The sequence below is a fragment of the Lutra lutra genome, chromosome 5, assembly GCF_902655055.1.
Source record: "Lutra lutra chromosome 5, mLutLut1.2, whole genome shotgun sequence".
Taxonomy (NCBI): Eukaryota; Metazoa; Chordata; class Mammalia; order Carnivora; family Mustelidae; genus Lutra; species Lutra lutra.
The window spans coordinates 97,890,372-97,907,821 of record NC_062282.1 but is presented as its reverse complement, the minus strand read 5'-3'; positions in this window follow the sequence as shown (position 1 = coordinate 97,907,821).

Here is a 17,450-nt window from a genome sequence, read left to right as displayed (position 1 = left end):
GTAATTTGTATGTTCCATTTCTCCCCTTTGGAGGCATCCCTCTTGGACTACTCTATATTCTTGCTTCTATCTAGCCTACTAAAGAGTTGCTATCTGAGAATTCACTTAGTAACATTCTAGAAATTCCTACCAATTTCTTCTCTTGTGGGATACCATCTTCCTTTCCTCCTGAGTACATAGGGCGGGGCTTGTCAAATGGCAGACCATGTAGTTTTGGGGGGAAACTCAACGGGGGTTATGTGTAAGTCCTACTGGTTTTCTCAGAAACATTCATCAGGTCTGATAGTAGGAGACTGGGGATAAGACTGGCAGCCAGAGAGTTTTGACTGTAACGGCTGTGCCAGGGACAAGCTTTGGGGAAGGGAGCAGGTTTGGTTTTCAATATGAAGAAACTACCTTAATCACTGTTTTCAATAGAGAACCTTGCTTTTGCCTTCAAATATTCCAGGGGTCTTAAAAAATAGCTCTCTCCTGTCTAAATGGATGAAGGTTGAAAGTCATCACCAGACTATAAAACTCTCAAGACTATACAGGATAGATCAATTAAATTTTATAGCTGACAAATATTTGACTGCCTAATCTGAGCAAAGCTTTGTTGGAAACTGAGTGAAAGCATGCTTCTTTTCCAAATTCCTTGGAACTGGAAGCTATCCTTTAAGGGGAAAAAAACCCAGAATCAGAAAGTAGTGCTGACACATAAGGTCTTGAAATCCATTACTTGGAGAGGATCTAGGTTAAATGTGAAAGTTATTTCAAAAGAGATATAGGAAAGTTCACAAATGTCAGCTCTATCAAGTGAAACTAAAATGTTTAGAAACATTTCTAACTTCTGAGATTTTTGTAAGCAGAACAACTATAGTTTTCCACAGTTTTGCCAGCTGAGAGAAAAATATTCCTGGAATGCCATGTGCAGTTCTTGAGATCTACTCAGTTTTAGTTTGAAGAACTTTATCTGCTATTATGTTTGTCTATCAAAAAAAGTTTTTTTTATAGCATTCAAGGAATAGTATAGGAATGATCCTCAAAGACCAGCACTTTTTTAAGTTAGTCTCTGAGTCTCTGGGGATTTCTAAGTTCAAAAAATGGTTTTAATAATTCTAAGACCTTACTGGTCTTTTTCATTGTGTTGATATTTACACCAATGTTATAATTCATGCTGGTGCTTTAGGAAGAACCGAGAACAGTGGCCCCAAATGACATTAGCAGACATTTTCTTTTTTTATCACCAGGTACTGACAGTGGGGGGGAAAAAGGTTTACTTATAAGAATGTCTTTGATGAAACAACTAACAAAATGATTACTCTTATTAAATCTCAACCATTAAATAAACTTTAAAATATATCCTGTGTGACAAAAGAGGAAGTGAACATAAAACTCTCTTGCGGCATACTGAAGTAGGATGGTTGTTTTGAGGAAAAGTGCCCAATTGTATGGGGTGCAAACCAAATAGCCATTTTTCACAGAACACTTTTTCATTTAAAGGAACGGCTGACAAATTTTTGTTTTCATACTTGAGTATTTGTCAGACATTTTCCCAAAAATTAATGAAGTGAGTCTGTCAACTTCAAGGGACACAATTGGCAGTATTTGTTGCTAATGACAAAATTCAAACTTTCAAGTAGAAATCAGAACTGTAGAAAACACTGTTAGCTTGACAACATCCTAATACTTAAAGATACTGCCTTTGAGAGTGGTGGTTATGTTAATCATTGACTTTTTATATCAAAACAATAAAACTGATAATAAAATGTGTCAAATTTGTAGAAGAACCATATAACTCAGACAATCAGTATTTTCCAAATGACCTGATGCATGGATAAAAGACCCATACAAAATGGAAGGTAGACAAAAATAATTTAAACATTACAAAGTTACCTTTAAGAAACTACTCCTTGGTGAGTCTGGGGACTTATGAAAGAAAAATATCCAGAAAGACTTGAAAAGACTATTAAAATACTACTACATTTTCCCATCATATCTGTGTAGAATTTTCCTTATATAGTTCAACCAAGACAATACACATCAACAGGACAAAGAAATAGAACAATGTAACAATGCTACTTTAATTTTTTTGGGAAAAACACAGTTAATATCCATAAAATATACTATTTATATAAACATGCAATGAATTGATTATTGTTTTTCAATGAATACATGTTTTTTTCCTCATGCAGTAAATATCAATAAATTACACTCAACATAAACAAAAGCTCAAGGAGTTCCTCAATAATTTTCGAGAGGGACCCTGAGACTCAAAAATATGGGAATTAAACAAACCTTAACTAATCTTTCTGTTCAGCTCAATCTTAAATTGAGATGGAGAAAACAGATTTGGAAGTGATGACGCAGCATTTTAAAAAATTTGGCAAAACAATGGTTCCAACGGGGTGTGATATTGACCACCCTCTCCTCCAGGAACACTTGAAATGTCTGTACACATTTTTGCCTGTCACACTGGGAGAGTGCAAGTGTGGGAAGGGTGGGTAGGTGGGGGGAGTTGTTACTGGCATCTAGTGTATAGAGCCAAGGGATGTTGCTAAACATATTACAATGCTCAATACAGCTCCCACGGTAAATAATTATCAAGCAAAAATGGTAGTAGCACTGAGGCTGAGAAACATTAGAGCAAAGTACAGTAGATAAATATAAAAACTGCCTGTCAAAACAAGAGTGATGCTAAATCACTCAAGCATGCGCATCCAAAACAACACATTTACCCATCAAGTTACATACAGATTAGCAAAAGATAGCAGGTCCAAGCCATGAAACTGTCTTCTGATTTACCAGGGAGATCAGTCTTTTATTTTCTAAAGGCAAATAAAGGGCTAATGGTTGCACTTTGGTCTATCATTAAAACTCTAATAAATTCTTAAAAGTTCAGTCTATCCCACATTCAACATGTAACTCAAATCTGGCAATGTATATCCGTATTTCTGAATACATAGCAAAAGTGAGGTCCATAAGCTTTAATGTTAATTAAAAAGACAGTAATTAACAACTTGTTCTCTGACTCAAGGCAACATTCTCCGGTTCCCCAACTCTTCATAAATACAAGACTTAAAGAATCAGCAAGACATCTATTAAAAAACAAAAACAAGAGAGTAATACTATACTGTTTAGTACTAAGGGAGCTAGTTAGTAATTGTTTGGCCAAACAATGCCATCATTTTGGTAGGTAGGAATTAAAATCAACTCCTAGAATCTCATAGTAGATAGGATCCTCCTATCAGCCCACACTAGTCATACCTAGCATTGTGGGTTGAACTGTGGGCTCTCCCCAAACCCCTAACCCTTGGTTGAAGTCCTAAACCTCTGTACCTGTGAATGTGACCTTATATGGAAATTGGGTCTTTGTAGATGTAACCAAAGGAGTCATCCTGGATTAGCGTGGGCCCTAAACTCAATGACTGACATCCTCTAAGGAGAGGATGATTTGCAGTACCATGCAGAAGGAAGAAGTCCACATGAAGACAGAAGCAGAGATTAGGGTGACACAGCTACAAGGCAAGGGTTAGGATTAGGATTTGTGACAAGCACCATAAACCATGAAGAGGCAAGATAGGATTCTTCCCTGGAGCCTTCAGAGAGAGCATGGCCCTGCTGCCATCTTGATTTCTGTCTTGTGGAACTGTGAGAAAATAAAATTCTCTTATTTAATCCACTAAGTCTGTGGTACTTTGTTACAGCAGCTTAAGGAAACTAAAATATCTACCAGTCTATACCAGAGTCTCTTCTTCTTACCTTGCTAATTGTTTTCTGGGATTAGCTGGAATAGGTCCAGTGATGGGACACTCAATAAAGAACAGAATAGGCAGGTTCATTGCTGGATGGTTCTACAAGCTATGAAGTTCTTCTTTACATAAAGAGAAGACACACTATTCCACTTGGTTGCTTAAATTGCTTTCTTTTGGTCAACCATCCGTCTAGAATTCTGTCATCTCTAATGCTTATCATGATATACTTCGGCCAATGGGTCACTGAAAGTTCATCTCCTCCAAAGGCAGAAACCAAGATTACCAAAGACTAAGTCAAGGCCATATTTAACTCATTATCTTCAGAACAGATAGTAACACAAATGTGTGAGCTTGCCCACCAAGCTCAGAGGAATCATTACCTCAAGTGAGAATGACTGGCATCACCTCCAGTCATTCAAATTAAGTTGTAAAAATGTTTGCAGGGGGAATTTGGCCCAATGGAGGGGGGGACCAGTTTACACGACACGGATAAGTGACCTTTTAAACTTCACAAAATTAGTAAAGGAATGAGAGCAGAATCCAGTTTGTCAGGTACCAAACTTCTAGTGGTTTTTTTGTCTTCTGTGCACAGAACCTTTCCTGAGCACACTGCTGGACTACTCATCATTTACTCCATTGTACACTGTCCCTTGCAAGGGGAGATCTTAATAAGGGGTTTAATAAATGCTCACAAATTAGTTTACCTCTGTGCCATTGAGTGTCCTTCTTTCACAGCAATTGAAATTCTATTTATAATAAATTCACTCCGTATTCACGTGGGCGATGCATACATTTCAAAATGTTCAGCTGCAATTTGGATCTAATTAGTTGACACTTTGAGTACTGCCAAAAGTTTTTTCATTCAGGAGTGGATTGGCTGTTTCAACAACAAATCCTCAAAAACATCTGTAGAATAAAGCCAACTGACAAAAATATTTATGTTACAGTTTTCAGCTGTGACATAAGGGGACATTCCGTCTTATGTGCTTTGCATTTATTACAAGAGCTTTGGCCACAAAGATGCTCTGTGGGAAGGGCTTTCCTCATTATCATCTTGTCTTGTCCATCCTTTCTGTTGGTTCAAATTTACAGGGAGCTATAGATAGAAAATTCAATAGCCTAACTGCATACTTTGTTTTGTGTCTCAACAGCTCATTGTCCGTAGTGAAAAATTAAAAGCAAGGATGACAGCCGCATTGAAAATCACTTTTAATGCTGAAGAATGATGACAACAGAGCAGGTGGTGGCTAATTATGATGAAGATGCTAAAGAAGAAGGTGATGAAAATTCTAGCATCTAACAATTACGGAGCACAGTTGCTGTACCAGACATGGCATCTCATGTGGTTCTCTCAACAACTCTGGGAAGGAAGTATGCATTATCCCCATTTTGAAGATGAGAAAACTGAGACTTACAGAGATAAGGTTACTTTCCCAAGGTCTCAGAACTCCTAAGTTGTGAGGGAATAGCATTTGAAACCAGGTTTGACCTGCAAAGTCACAACTTTCCATGGACTTAGTGGTGTTTCTGGAGAAGAATGGGGGAAGAACAATGACACAAAATGAAAATCTGGCTTTCTACAGAAGGAGGAAGGGAGTATCCAAAGGACTGTGCCCTTCTAGGTAGGTGTCCTGTTGCAACACATAAGAAAACCCCAAGTGATTCTCTTGGCAACTTAGCAACCCCCCCATTTTTGTTTAATTCTCTAATAGTGTGCAGGGCTGATGCTGCCCAAGCAATTGTTACAGTTGTTTACTCTGATAATAGCTAGCAAAGGGATGTACACCTATTTCTCCAGTCTGATACCATGGGCCCTTGACCCTAGCAGCCCTCCTCAAAGGTATCTGGGCTAGGGAGGCTAGGTTCTAATGCACAGTGTGCTATGTAAGAGCTCTAGAACCAGACTGTCTGGGTTCAGCAACCAGCACTGTGAATCACTACCTGTGTGATCTTGGGAAAGTTTTAAAATTTCTTCAGGATTCAGTTTCATTCCCTTAAAATAGGGAATACATCTGGGGCACCTGGCTGGCTAAGTCAGTGGAACATGCAACTCTTGATCTCAGGTCTGTGAGTTTGGGCCCCATGCTGGGTGAAAGATTACCTTAAATAAACAAACAAGCAAACAAACAAACAAAAAAAACTTTAGGGACACCTGGATGGCTCAGTTGGTTAAGCCGCTGCCTTTGGCTCAGGTCATGATCCCAGGGTCCTGGGATCGAGTCCCACATCGGGCTCCTTGCTTGGCAGGGAGCCTGCTTCCCTCTGCCTCTGCTGCTACTCTGCCTGTTTGCACTCGCTCTCTTTCTTACAAATAAATAAATAAATAAAATCTTTAAAAAAAATTTAAAAAAACTTAAAAAAAAATAGGGAATACATCTAACACTTCACAACTCTGTGATTAAAACAATCCACATATGTAAAGCACTCGGAATAATGCTTGACGCACAGTAAGGGCCCGGTACGTACTAGCCTTTGTCATCATTGTTACTGTCATCTCTTGGCCTCTTGTGAAAATCAGAGTTTGAATCTGCTATACATTCTTTTTTACTACGGAAAAACAGTTCAAAGGTCTTCATTTATATCTCCAAACTCCCTTTGGGAAATTTTTTGTGTGTTTGTTAGAGAGGGAGTGGGGGAGGGGCAGAGGCAGAGGGAGAGAGAGAATCTTAATGCCTAGTGTGAAGCCCAGTGCAGTGTGTGATCTCATGACCCTGAGATCACGAGCTGAGCCGAAATCAAGAGTTGGACGTTTAAACAACTGAGCCACCCTGGCGCCCCTTAGGGAAATTTTAATAGGTATTAGAGCCTTTATTAATTACTATTTATGTTTGTAGAGAAGAGCAACGATTGTCAGGTGTGATGAGCTGGAGGAGTTTTAAAAGTTTTCATTTTTTTTTTTAAGGTTTTATTTATTTATTTGTCAGAGTGAGCAAAGACAGACAGAGTGGCAGGCAGAGACAGAGTGGCAGGCAGAGGCAGACAGAGAAGCAGGCTCCCGCTGAGCAAGGAGCCTTATGTAGGGCTCGATCCCAAGACGCTGGGATCATGACCTGAGCCAAAGGCAGTGGCTTAATCAACTGAGCCATCCAGGCGTCCCTAAAAGTTTTCATTTTTATGAAGTTAACTTTTTGAGAATAATTCATAAAGCAGCTTATTTTAAGAGAAGCTACCCCTTGCTAGAGGTAACATAATACAACATATATAGCATGGTGCCTGGCAGAGGGCAGGCACTCGGTGACTGTCGCTGAAACTCCTACTACTAACAGTATCTTCCTATCCGTTCTGTGGTCCTGAGAAGTACACTTTATCACCCAGTGTGCTGTTCTGTTGTGGATTATAGTATTTGTTAAAACTTCTGACCACTGAAAAGGTTGACTTTTTGAAGTAGAGCCACCATAATTTCCTCTATCTCTGAACCCTCTGGCTAAAAGTACCTGCCTTGCCCCTTTCTCTATAGCTGGAACCAAAAAAATTTAACCTGGGTGTGAAAAAGAAATCAATTAGAACATGTACCCACTTAATGACAGCAGTCAGTCGGGTACTGATCATACCCACAAGGCTTCCCATTTCATGTTCGTCCATAGAATCGGTCTCAAATGTCATGGTGGAGAGTGTTCTGTTAACATCAGCTCAAAGTAAATAAGCAGACCGAAGCATTCAATTTTCAGCTCTTATCATGACGAGGATCAACAGCAAGTCTGAGTAGGACCCCTGGGATGAACTACCTGCTCTAAAGCATTTCCTTTGCACCAAAAGACATATTTGGTATACGCTTTCCTGGAAAATGGTGTTTCAACAGGGAGTCTTATCACCGTCCCAACGTATTACACATCATTTTAAATGTAAGCTAAGATATGGTTATTATAAAGGCATGCTAATTTCCAGAACAACAAGAACCAGGAAATAAGAAAAAGAGGACACTTATAATCACCTGTGCAAGCCTACCATCAAACCCAACCACTGCTGACATTCTGCTACCTAGCCTTGTAGCTTCTTTCTCTCGGTATGTATAACTTCTGTTATTTATATTTGGGCAAATTTTGAAAGTTTGTTTTTATGTTAGTTAATTATCAAACCTCTCCTTTTCCGCTTGTATCTTACTTGATGTCTTTTCCCATGTCAAGATTAGAACACTGTTCCGTTGTATTTGCTTCTGTTACTACCATGATTTCATTTCTTTCATTCAAGATTTTAATCTATTTAAAAAGGATTTGGATTTAGAGATGAGTGAGAGATCAAACTTTGTTTCTCCAAATGGTTGGCCTGTTGCTGAGACACAATTAATCAAATAATCCATTCCTTTCTGTTGAGTTGAAGTTCACCCTCATGATATAATAAGTTCATGTAGAGCACAAGGCTTGTTTCAGTACTTTCCATTCTGTTTATGGAGTCCTCCAATCCTGCAGAGAACCACTTCCATTCATTGTTATTGATTTTGTATTAGTTCAAAATTTGTCAATCTTAGTTATGGGCCCTGCATCTAAGTAATGTACACAGAGTATATATGTTTAAATGGAACAAATGGTACAGACATGCAAATGGTGGAAAGTCTCCCTTTTTCTTCTCTGCCAGCTACTTCCTCACCCTACAGCCAATGACTATCTCTTACATATCCTTCCAGGGCTATTCCATGCACATGAGAGCAGAGAACTAGGATGTTAAAATGGTACTTTCAGCCAAGACCCTGAGATGATAGTTATTAGAATGCCAGATACCAAACTGAGTGCCATACCAAAATATAAATCTTCAAAGGAAATACTGAGAATCCAGTTTCATGACCCTTAAATTTCATATCCACGCTGAGGATATAAAATAGTGTGTTGTTGGTAAAAAGGAAAGTGAACTTCATCTGTCACTGTGAAGACAATGTCTTCAGAGAAAGCAGAACGGGGTATCCCATGTCCTATCCACCTCAGGCCTTGAGAGAACCTTCCATGAACTACTCTGACAGACAATGACAATAATAACAGTGTCTCAGTCTCAGATAAGAACCATCAAGGATAGATGGGCCCACTACTGAAGGTGGAGCCCTATGAGTGTGGGTCACGTGGGTTGAGTCCGTACATTCAGAATTTGTCAAGAGAAAGAATGTGTGAGTGATCCTCATGCATCAGATGTGGACCACACAGGGGACACAGACAGAGACAGGGAGGGGTAGAGGGGATGGAGAGCACGACTGTGTTAATTCAAGCACATAATCAGTCTACGTGACAAGAGACCTTGGCAGGTAAAAGCCAGAGGTGGACGGCAAGTTTTCCAGGAGGAAGAGCAGGCAATCCTCTAAGGAGACTGTACCTCATACATCAAAGGAAAGCAGGTGAGATACCTCCACTGCCAAGAGGGATGCCACTAAAAGATCACAACAGTGACCCCTGAGTAGGGTGACCATTTATCCCCATTGACCTGGATTGAGGAAATTTCAGAGACATGGACTTTCATGTTAAAATTGGGAAGGCTTAGGTAACTTGGACAAGTTAGTCACATTATCCCTGAATAAAAATGTCAGTTTCAAACAGCTATCAGACCTAGGGAATGTAAGGCCATCTTAAGACAATAGAGCCCAGGTCTTACGCTCATGTTCCTATACCTCTCTCACCTCACCCTAGAATCGCTAGAAACAACAGGAATAAGGAGAAGCACAACTGACCTAGAGAAAGCCAGTCTCACTTGGGAGAACGGGTACAAAAGGGACTATGAGTTGGCAGCTTTGTGACACAGGGCTGGCCATTTTAATTATTTACTTTGAGCTGGTGATCTGAAATGATACAAGGCTTTGTATAATTCACAAGTGATCAGAAAAATCATGGAACAGAATTTTTATTCAGACTCAGGAGACCTTCCCTACTGAATAGATTTTAATGGGTCATTAAGACACAAAATCAAGTTCTTTGTGATTTTGCTCCATGAGCCATGCTCCATGTTTTGGTGTGCTACTTTTTTATTTGTGGGCTTAAAAAAATCCTACAAAAGCGTAGTATGTTATACGTCCTATTCTACTCTGTTTTCTGTATTATAATATATTTCAGAACTTAATCCATTATACTTTGGACAGAAAGAGCTGCTTCATTCTTTTTTAATGTTATATGATATTCCATAGCTGGATAATCAGTGTTCTGTCCAACTACTTCCCAAATGATGGCTATCTATGTTGTTCTCAAAATACTTCATTCCTATTACAATCAACCGTTAATACCAATTTTACACAAGTTTGAATATAATCTAGAATGGATTGCTGGGTTAAAAGATCATTTAAATTTTTGCTGGTTACTAATGAATTGCAACCCAAAGAGCTTTGCACTCATTTACATTCCACTTAGAAATAAATAGCCCAAAGCATATCTCCCCAAACACTAACATATGTGTTACCAAGCTGATCTGATAGGCAGAACCAGCACATGCTAACTTAAATTTGCATGTTGCCTATGAGACTGAGAGTCACTTCATGTGTTGAAGAGCTGCTTGGAGTTTCTCGTTTAGGGCTGCATTAGCATAGTTTTCTAATGTGCATTTTAATTTTAAAAAACTTCATTTTAAGAACTTAAGTATTAAGGAAATTAATCATTTGTCTTTTATGTCTTATAAATATTTTTGCACACTTAACTTTTCTTTTCATCTTGTTTATAGTATATTTTTATATGGAAGCTTTGACTTTCATATATTCTAATTTTTTAATTTTTAAAAATAGTTTCAGGGGCTTCGTGTCCTACATAGGGAAATATTTCATACACTTGACAGTACAGAATCATTCTTTCATATTTTAATAATTTGTTTATTTTTAAATCTTTGATCTCTCATATATTTTGATGTAACAAGGCATGGATTTTTTTTTCCAAGTTGTCCTGAGGCTATTACTCAAATAGTCTCCATTTCTCCCCCCCTTATTTGTAATGGCATTTTATCACGGAATTCCTCCCTAAAAGTCATCAGACTCACATGAGGTTTCCTAGTTGAATTTTATCCAACCACTGTGGAACAGATAACTCAAATGTTATTTAAACTCAACTGAACAGGAAAAAAAAAATTGTTTCATACAAGTCAACAGATTTTAGGAAATGGCTTTTTGACAGGTTTCTCCTTTAGTCTTTGGAAATTCATATGTATGGTTTTTTCCCCTCTTTCTCTGGAAAACCACACATTTCATCCAGATTTTTTATTTTACTTGTCTAGAGCTTAGTTTATCATTGTTTATATTTCTTTTGCCATTGTGATTATTTTCCCATTCTTTTTTCCATTGAGTGTATTTTTGCTGTATTTTTTGTTCTTCATAAGATTAGCTAATGGTCCATTTCACTGAGTCCCTATTCTTGGATTGATATATTGGTTTTAGCCTACTTTTGGTTTTGTGATTTTTTTTTTTACTCTCTTCTTGGGTTTCCTTTGTAGTTCATTTTCTAATTTTTTGAATCAAGCACTTATTCCTTGTTATTAACACAGAAACAAAATTTCCTTTCAGCACTGCTTTACCTTTAATCCACCGATTCTGCTATGCAGTGTTTTATTACCAGCATTTCTTAAGCATTCTCCAGTTTCTGATTTGATTTCTTTTTTATTCCAGGAGTTGTCTAGAAAGGAGTTTTCCATTTTGTTGCAAAATTTTTTGTTTTATTTTGTTCCCTCGTTTTTAACTTTAAAAGTCATCTAAAAGTTAGTTTTATTTATTTGTGCTCAGCTAACTTTCAAAAAAAAATGTTATGGTGGAGAAATTCTTTTACATTTCTCTGAAGGCTAGATATTTCTGGAGATAAAGAAAGGGGTGTGTGTCTGCGCGTGCACGTGTGCACGTGCGTCTAGGAGCAATGTCATGTGGAGAAAGGGAGTCTGTATAAATTCCTCATCCAAAATCATTTCCTTAAACCCCCTTCCCCAGCCCCTAAGGAAAACATGAAGAGAGAAGGGAAGTAGAAAGGGGATGACGTGTGGAAGGTTTTATTGCAGCAACTGTGGATTCTACCAGTTAATGCTTCTGTGTGACAGGAACTAAGCCTCCAAAGGGACAGACTTAGCACCATTTCATTTGTTACTAGGCCTTCATGTTGCCATGGTGGGTAGGAGGGCAGAGAGCTAGAGCTGAACTGCTCTAGTGGAAGGGATTTATAGAGATGAGGTGAAGAATGAGAAAGAAAGCAGAATCAGCAGCTAGAGGCAAGAGAAAGCCTTCAAGGAAGAACCAAGATGTTTAGTGATAGCGGAGATGAGTTCTCCTCAAAGCCTTCAGTAAGAGATCTATTTTTCACCATTGTGGTGTGAGGCTGCATCTTCTGGGAAGCCTTATTGAAAGGATTGATGTGATTTCAAGTTGTGTAAGGGATGAAAGCAGAGGTAGTCAGTAGAAAGTTCCTATACCTGAGTTACACTTTTAAGGTCTTGATATAAAAATTTGTCCCTCTAGCTCAAGGCATGGAGAAAGGACACTGAGAGGAGGACTGTGAGACCCTGAATCTAGTTTTGGCTTTCTCAGTTTCTGTGGGATCTGGAGGAGATCACTGACACCATTAGGTCTCAATTCTTCTGGAAAAAGATTGTGTAATAGCAGCTCACCCTTCATCTCTTTCTAGAATATTCCAAGAGTTAAGAGCTCTGACTAGAGTGAATGAACCTGGCTTTGCCCCTAACTTTATCATTTGGTTTGATCTTGGGCAGGTCACCTGACCCCTTTAAGAAATGAATTCATCCAGTGTAAAATTATAATAAAATGTTGCCTGCTTCAAAGAGTCATAGTAATGGTTAAATGAAGTAATTTTTTAAAAAGCTGTTTATCACAGTTTCTGATTCAGGGTAAGGACTGAACAACTGATATCTTAAACAAGTTAACAGGCAAATGGAGGAATAAATGCATAAGACTACAAGGAGTTCTAGACCAGGATGAAATAGGCTTCATTAGCTTTGTAGTGTGGGCAGTTCATCTAACCGCTTTTGTCTTTGACTTCCTCACTCTACTGAACTCTTAATTATTCAGAACATATTTGATACACATCACAAGTCACAACCCATGTGGCCACCAGTTTCCTTACTGGCATAATAGGATCAACTAGTTGGTTTTTAACATCCCTTCCATCTCTAACTTTTCGTGAGATCATTATAGTTGTTACCCTCAGTATCTGTGATCCTGTGCTCATTCACATATATCCTGCTCCTAATTGTCTATGCTCTAGCCATCAGTACTAGTGCTCTTCCACTCTTGGACACAGCATACTAGCCACATGGCTCAGACAAACACACTCATACACATTTCACTCTTTTGTACTTACTCCAGGTTTCCTTCTGACTTGATACCACAGAGACCACCGGCCAGGAGCCCTTAACAGGCTCATGGATGACCCCCTAAAATCCACAATCACTGAAAAAAAACGCTAACACACTTGAAAATAACTTAGGATGGATTGTATTTAAAGGCACTACGTGTCCTCTCTTGAATTAGGAGGTAAAGATTTAGTAGAAACAGAACTTTGATGTCAGATCAATGTGAATTTGAATAGTGGTTGATTGTACTTCCCAGTTCTGGGAGCTTTGACTAGGTAATTAATCCTTAAAACTTAAATTTCTTCATCTGTATAATGGAGATAGTTACAGCCTGGCATTAATTTGAGAAAAATAAATGAATTAAAGATGTAGAAGGGCTTGGCACAGTACTCGATGCATTCTTTCCTTCTCTCTTGGAACAGGAGGTATGGATGACAAGGTATGTCTGATCCCAAGAGCCCATGATCTTGGAATGCTTTTGGTCTAGTACTACAAATGAATGGCAATGCCATCTTCAATGCTCCATTAAAAAAATGGTAGGGGCGCCTGGGTGGCTCAGTTGTTAAGCGTCTGCCTTCGGCTCAGGTCTGATCCTGGGGTCCTGGGATCGAGCCCCGCATCGGGCTCTCTACTCAGCAGGGAGCCTGCTTCCCCTTCTCTCTCTGCCTGGCTCTCTGCCTACTTGTGATCTCTGTGTGTCAAATAAATAAAATTAAAAAAAAAAAAGGTAAAAAAATATTTCAGTGAATGAAGCCTCCAAGGATTATTCACTACAGTGTTAATGAGCATTTGAAAATTCTGCAACCTACCTCTCAATTTCTAACTGTCCTGTGTAACAACATGTGAAGGGAGGGGGTGGCTGTAAGGTGTGTGTGAAGACTAGAAGTCTTGGGGAAAGAACTGGAAGGATGACAGAGCTCTTAGGACCCACCCATGTGCTGGGATGAAGAGCCTAATAGTAAAGATGGAAAATGGGGAAAGCAAAGGAAAGCAAAATGCTGAGCAATTGGAAAATAAACCTTATTATTATTACCTGGCTTTTTGCTCTACCCCGTTGGGAGTAGATATTCTAACAAACAGTACCATGTTTCAAATATGGATTAGGAGAGACTCATTGCAGGTCTGATGACATGAAAAAGAAAAGCAAAACTGAATAACTGAAAAACTTGAAAATCCAAGTGCTGATTAACCGAGAGTTGGCTCTAAAAAGAATGAAAACATCTGCTGGCTTCTTTGAAGAAAAAAACAATCCCTTTGGGTTCTTCCTGCAATGAATCCTGTTCTCAATTTTCTGTTTGGGAGTGATCCAGGAAAAAAATGACCTCTCCCATTCTAGTAATGAATTTCTATTCCCTTTTGAACTTTAAATATGTTAATTTAATCCTCACATGGTCACCAAAAAGTATGTATTGTCAAACCATAGATCTTGGTACAGTGCTTCAGGGCTCACCCCTACCCTGTGACTCTGACTTCTCCAGTTCTAAACATAGAGCTTGTCAAAAGGAAAGATGGCCTAGCCCAGCCCAGCCCAGGCTTGTCCCTCTGGTGTTTACAAGAATTCTGCCTTTTTTGTCATGATGTCCCTTCACTGAACTGAAGCATTCCTAACCCTCTAATGATTTCAGAAACTGGCTAAGAACACTCAGTAGCATGGGACCAAAACCACACTACTACTCATTTCTGGACTTGAACTCTCCAGCATTGAGAACATATTATCCTACAACATGGTAAATACCTTCCAACTGGGATTTTATCTATTCTTTTTTATAAGATCATTCAAGTATTTTCCCTCATTAAAACACACACACACACACACACACACACACACACACACACACACACACACACAACATGATATGTTAATCTGCAGGCCAAAAAAGCGTTGTATAATCTCGAGTGTGTGTGAACACTGAGGGTGCTTAGATGGGCCTGTACTCCTGGAAATACAAAGTACTTGCTGCCTTTCAATGTTCAGCTGGTTAGAGGTAGATTTTTTTGAAGCTGGGGAGTCCTTTTTCTAATCTGAGATTCACTGGCATTTAGTAAGTAGAGCCTTTTCCTGGAGGCAGAGTCTAGGAGCTTTAGGCAGTTTTGTCCCTGTCCTCAAGGAACCTGCCCTTTTCACATCCAGACCTGCCCTCTTGGCCATCCTGAGCACCCCAACTTACACAAGGAGGCCAAAGCTGCACATATAGAAATGTGGATCAACAAAATCATCTGCTATCTCCTGTTTTTATTTGTCACTTAGCTGCCCTTTGCTGCCCCTATACATTCAAGAATCTCCAAACTCTCTTGACTCTCTGGGGTCCTCTGTGTCCTTTAAAAAATTTTTGTCTGATCCCTCTCTCATTTCCACAGGGGCCAGATTTTCACTAGTGTTCTCAACTATCCTCCCTATCTCTTATATCTCTCTTTTTCCACTGGGAAAATCAAGGCCATCATGTAGGACAAGCCTAAAACTCAAAAATTTCTTTTTATGAAGTATCTACCTCCCCACCACCCCCACACCTCATTATGTTCAACAGCAGTAGAAGAGCTATCCCTCCCCGGACAAAGCTTATTACTCTATAATGCCGTAAGAGCTTCCATAGAATTACAATGTGGGGAGAAAACAGATTCCACGTGTCAGCTAGAATCTATGTTTCCACGACTTCTGTAAGACTACTGCTTAGGGAACGATGTCCCAACATCTATTCTCATAAGTGGATCTCACAGCTGCATCTAGGTCCTCTTCTAGGTACTCAGTATTATAAAACGTGGGGGCATGAGAAGGTCTATGATGAGATACAAATGTGTGAAGTTCTTGAATACTCGATTCCGTTTTCTCTTTTGGATTCTCCATTGTGAACCTACCCAGGATTTCTACTTCACAATTTTTAAAATTTCCTGTTAGTCATTATCTAACCGGGATTTAAGAGAACAAGGTCCATATTTCCCCACACATGGGACAATCAGGAACAATATCAAGTCTGTCAACAGTAGGCTGATAGGAAAGGAGGAGAGAAGCTCAAGGAAGTTAATAAAAATGGAAGGAACTTCAGAAGATCCTCGACAAGAGAAAACTATCTCTACATATAGGAAGGCCTTCAAACCAGATCCATCAGTTTTGACAACAGTAAACTGTATTTTTAAATAGGTCTGGTTAGAAGTTTTTCAGTGTCATCACTAAATCTTCCCTAGAAGTATGGTCTGTGGGGGAACAGTGCTCCAAGTGGAACTAATCTTCAGGGAAAGCGTCGGCCAGCTGACTGCCAACCTTGACATTCAGCACTTTAAACATGATTACCCCAACCGTAAGATACAGCTTTACACTCTTTTACACAATTCAAAATATTCTCAAACTAAGTCAGATTTTAAACCATAAGCATCCAGAGGAGATGAATGTAATTCTAAGTTTACTAGATCCATGCCACCAGGTTTTAGAATGGACACATGATCGCTCAGTGGTGGACCTACCGCTCTTGACTAACATCCTCCTATCTGCTGATACAGATTTCTCAGCCAGAAAAACAAACCTTGGGACAGAGGAGTTTAGAACTTTAGAATACACGTCTTGGGTGTTTGCTAAACCCCCTAGAAGAAATTCTCACAGATAGAACCAGGGTAGCATGATTCAGACTAATCACCAGACAATCTTAGAGTTGACTCAAACTTTAGATAAGATTCTTTTTTTTTTTTTTTTTTTTTTTTTTTTTTTTTTTTTTTTTTAGATAAGATGCTTCTTTGGAGGGGCGCCTGGATGGCTCAGTGGGTTAAAGCCTCTGCCTTCGGCTCAGGTCATGATCCCAGGGCCCTGAGATCGAGCCCCACATCGGGCTCTCTGCTCAGCAGGGAGCCTGCTTCCTCCTCTCTCTCTGCCTGCCTCTCTGCCTACTTGTGATCTCTGTCTGTCGAATAAATAAATAAAATATTTAAAAAAAAAAGATACTTCTTTAGATCTTGGTTTACTCATCTGAAAGCTGAGGATAATGACAATGTCTACTTATAAAGCAGTTTCAAGGGTTACAATGCCCTTAGTTTTCAAGACAAGAGTGTGATGTATAATTTATTATTTTTGTCATTAAAGACCCCCTCCAGCGACCATTTTTGGAAAGGATCTTGGCTATTGTGAAATATAATCAAGGATCATATCTAAGTCTCAGAGCATAAAGGGAAGCTGTAGCTGCTGGCTAAATATATGCATTTGAAATCAGCAGGCCTAGTCATTTCAGCCAAGACACGATATGAGCAGCCAGTTCTCTGTGGTAGGAAAATCTGAGGACTCCCTGGATCCAGTTAACCACAGAAAAGCTGGGTTCACATGAGAGGCTACTGCTGAAGAAGAACCATAGCTGTGAAGAGCGGAGCTGGAATGGCACCAGCAGGGAACAACCCAATCTAAATCCTTAGGAAGGAAAGGACTTTGGATTAAACAAGGTTATGTCTTAATTTGAAGGAAAAAGGCAGATTATGAATCAAAACATATCCCATCATCTA